The sequence below is a fragment of the Puntigrus tetrazona genome, chromosome 22 (genome assembly GCF_018831695.1).
Source record: "Puntigrus tetrazona isolate hp1 chromosome 22, ASM1883169v1, whole genome shotgun sequence".
Lineage (NCBI taxonomy): Eukaryota > Metazoa > Chordata > Actinopteri > Cypriniformes > Cyprinidae > Puntigrus > Puntigrus tetrazona.
In genome coordinates, this window is record NC_056720.1 from 3870029 (window position 1) to 3874661 (window position 4633).

Below are 4633 nucleotides of genomic sequence, written 5' to 3' on the forward strand. Positions count from 1 at the left end.
ATTAGCCAACTAGATTGTCACATATCAGTGCTGTTTTTACCAATAACTGATGATAAGTAAGACGTTATTGACGGTTCTTGTTTTAAACATGGGTTTAAAGATACTAACATACCCATGCAGTGCAGAACATGTTGTTCATTTTTTGAATATTAATGGTTTAATGTAACGTCCACTGCATAAACATTGTATTTTAAACAGTATAGGCTCAAAGCGAAAGAAAATTAAACACTGAAATGAGATAACATGGCATAAGTAGACACCATGTTTAATTTGACTTTTTCAAAATGTTCCAGTTGTGAAAACGCAACAAAATGGTACAACGTGTTAAAAAAGGCATGAAGTCTGTCATTGTGACAAATTCAATTTGGCATCTACTTTAACTGAAATGTCTCATTGTTAATCCTAAAAACAACAACTAGAAATGAGTGGTGACCTTGAGAGTTTTGTTTTTTTTGGCAGGGTTTAAACTGTGATAAATAAAACCTCACTCACGACCACACAGCAGAATAGCAGCAGAAACCAGACAGACAACGGACACCTCGTCCGTAAAGAATCGGCTATATCTAGAAAAAAATACAAAAATTAAGCTGATAATAACGTCACATCATGGCTTCAGTTTAAACTCCATGAAAGTCATCATGGAAGACCAGTCGCGCGATCCTATTCACTTTAACACACACATTCACACACACACACACCGCGCGCGTAGCGCAACATAAACCTATACGCTTATTCTTCTCGTCATCGCCGTCCTCCGGTGTTGTTGCGTCTAATCGATTAACGTTCACTCATCGTCAAAGTTCTGCTGGAGCAGGAAGTTTGGCGGTTTTTCGTTCTTCTACTTGAGCTGGTAGGCTTTGGATGACGAAGTCCTCTGGAAACCCCAGAGCTTTTAACTGAAAACAAAGAAACGCAATGTTAAAACACGCAGTGTTTCTATTTTACCCTTTAAGTCAAATAAAATTGATAGCAAATGTCATTCCATGCTGACTTTGAAACGTCTATTTTTGTAGTCGTGTAACCAGTTGGTATCAAAGTAAAACTAAATTTCACATTGAGACACTACGTCTTTAAGTCAAACTTTACGCAGTTGTTCGCGCACCCTCTCGATGGCCTCCTTCTCCTGCGGTACGTGACCTGGATGTAGTTGGTATGTGGTGCGCTGGGAGCTTCAGCGGCTCCGGCCACACCGCCTCGCATGCGGCTTCGTTCAACATCTGCACGAATCGCTCCTGATGCTGGCGTGATTTGCTGCACGGAAAAGAAAATAAAACAAGCGCGAGATTGAGCGTTGGCGCCCACCGCAGCGGCTCGGCGCTAAGCTCCACCCACCTGCAGGAGCTGGGGGTTGTCTCGGCCGAGCTGCTGCAGGAGCGCCGGGAGCAGAGCCGGGTTCTGCTGGATGATCTGACGCATCTGCTGGAACTGAGGCTGGTTCCTCAGGAACTCCAGCGGGTTCGCCGAGGCCTGCGCCGCTCCCGACTCCGCACCTGTTACCGCACGACAGAAAGAGCTGTATGAGTCTGGAAAAGTGAAAAGATTTTTCCATTTTCTTTTTTTCTTACTGCGCTGTATTATGCAACACTGTCCTTTCTGACTACTTCTGAAAGTAAACCAAGTCATCCAATTCAAAGTGTCTGTGGACCCTCACAATTAGGCCAAAAATCGACATTATAAATATATACATTTTGCCAAAGAATTGTATTTAAATTTTTTGTATGTTAAGTTAAATAATTGTATTAAAATAATTATGCGCATCACCGTTAACGTAGTTTGGGGGCAGGTTTTATCGAGATATTAAGCTTTATATGCTTCCTTGCCTAATGAGCGTCAGCGTGCCCACGGCGTAAATAAAGACTTCTTCATCAGCTGTGCTACCGAAATAACGCAAGGCGTCAGCTGCAGGGCAAGCAGGCGTCTATTTCCACACGTGCTGAACACATGTCCACTCACCGGCTGCGGCGGGGCGGCGGCTGAGGTCTCTGTGGTGCTGGAGGGGTGGGGTTGGACACCGGCGTGGGCACACTACTTCCCTCACGGCGGCTGCTCCGATTCTGTGGGAATACCTGAGGAGCGGACAGTAGCTTGGCTCAGTGGCTTTGTGTGAATCGGGCAGGGTTGACGCGCATTGTCTTTATTAATATTAATTACATGCACAATTTATTGGTGATATTCTAAGAGACATTAAAATAAAGAAATAAGCGTGGCTTAATAGATTGCTATACAAAGTTGGTTTGATGATCAAAATGGTTGCAGTCTTCCGGTTTTTGTTTTTCTTGTCTTAGCGATTTTAAAGCGATTTTAAAAAGTTGAGCAATAACCTAAACAACATATTAAGCACGCTGCAACACAAAAGGAAGTCGCAGCGCAACAGCTTTACTATAGTAAGTCACTTGTATCTCACACATAAGCAGGTACTCCACGGCTCTGTCGGATTGTTATAACTCGCAGTAGCGGCGATCACCTGCTCTCTCATAACCCATTGACATGATTTCCGTAAGCCAAATTCTCATACGCTTGACCTGTAACTAAAGAGACGAAAGGCGACAGGCGTTAAAGTCGAGTTCTTTTCTCGAAAACCGAAAAAACCAAACGCGTACCTAGTATGGGCGGCTGCTTCTAAAGACCCAAATCATCTGTAATGCTGAACAAACAGATGACGCAATTGAAAATCGTTATTCTTTGAACGTAGTTTGGTATTTTTGCGGGTGTGAGTCGTACCTGGCCTCTGATTGAGCGTGGCCTGCTCCTCTTGAGCTTCCTGGTTCTCCTCCTCTGAGATCGGAGCGGGAGTCGCGCTAACAGGCTCAGGTTTGTCCTCAGCGGGCTCCGACGCAGCAGGGGCGCTGTGGGGGTGGTGCGGGCTCGCTGATGCCGCCCGGTTCTGGGGAGCGGAGCGGGGCCGATACAGGCACTGTAGATGCAGCAGGAGGCGCAGCGGGAGTTGAGGGCGTGTGTTCAGGGTCTCGTCGACAGTTGTTAGCTAACTTGATGGCGGCAGCTGCCGGGCGCGAGGAAGGAGCTTGTGAAGGTGCTGCAGGTTTGGACTGTGGAGAAGAAACACAACTGCACAGAGAACTATAGAAACCTGCTAATGAACTTTAACAAAAAGCTTCTATCCAACGTTGCGATTAACTTATAATAAAATTTGGGAGAAATGTGGGAAGGCGTGCAAATAACAAATTGGTTTTTCTTCCAAAATAAACTTGTCCGCAAATGAAACGCATAATAAGAATCGCGATCACGTTATCTTACGTTTGTATGGCGTTTGTATGGCGTTTGAACGCAATCGTGACCATGTTCTGGGAAGTAATCATGCCAAATTTATTTAGTAAGGGTACAATTTTTACAAAAACATTCGCAGTAAAAATTTTTATGTTTTTTTACAAAATTTATTGTTGTAAAAATGATCCTCGTTAACACAGATCCACCAAAATGACTTAAGTGTGCATACCAGGCCACAAATTCAGATTATTTTGAAAATTTCATTATGAAGGATCTATCAAAGAAACCACATCTCGCTTATATGCAACATCCCAAATGTAAAAAATTTCAAAAACGTTTTTGAGGCTATGATTTAAATGAAACTTGAATATACATGTAAAAAAATGCAATGAGCTTATGAAGAACTGAGAAATAAAACAGGTTTACCTTTTTGTAACCATCACCACGACGTAGTTCTTCTCATCTATCTTATATTCTTTTAGAGGTATATCGTCATTCAAAATTTTGCCTGCGTTTTATAGAGAAAAACACAAAATACGACTTAAATATCGAAGAGGATCTTATTAAGATTGGAGAAGGATGAAGACAAATTTGGCAGTAATTATATAAGCTTTGCGATGGCAGAAATAACCAATGTAAAAAAAAAAAACAGACCTGCATAGATTAGTTTTTGACCGACAGCTGGAAAAAGCATCTTGCCCCTTTTCTTCCTCTATCTTCTCTTTAAGAGCTTTTTACCTGTATTTTCAAAATACAACAACAGAATTTAATCAGAAACCACTTCAAGAAAAAAAAGAGACTCAAGAACGGCATGATTACGAAACTATCCTCAGGAATCAAAGCAATGAATTCATATGAGCATATGCTGAATTATGAAGTCATTTGATCTTATTGCTTTATGCAAACACAGTCAAAATGATACTGCATTATCTAGGCGCATAAAGAATTTTCACACCTAAATTACTTTAAATACTCATTGCAAAAAGAACCCATTAAGAAAAACCAGCCATTTAAATGTTTAAGATACATTTATTAGACTTATTAAACATAAACCCATCATAACGTAAATACAATCCATACCAGTAATGCATTGTCATTCTAGGAAAACAAGAAGGATGGCAAGCTGTTTTAATATTCATTTATAAAAACTAACTAACGCGCACCACTGCGTATTCTGGTTATTAGTAGCATTTTTAGTAGCTTTTTAACCGTTCTAGTAACATTTGCCAAACTATACGGTACCCATTCATTACTAGACTTAGAAAAAATTTATTCTGCTAGCCACAGATAGCATACGTAACACATTTTTGATTTAGAAATATTACAATCTACTAAATGCAGATTAGTAAGCTGAGGCTGGCGAGGTATTGATAGAAATAAAGGTAACATACATATTTGCCTCTAATAA

The 4633-nt window shown here is 41.1% G+C and overlaps 1 pseudogene; it reads right to left on the minus strand.

The window, feature by feature from the left end:
* Window positions 1-764: 764 nt before the first annotated feature.
* On the minus strand, window positions 765-3665 carry LOC122328143 (annotated as a pseudogene).
* Window positions 3666-4633: the final 968 nt, after the last annotated feature.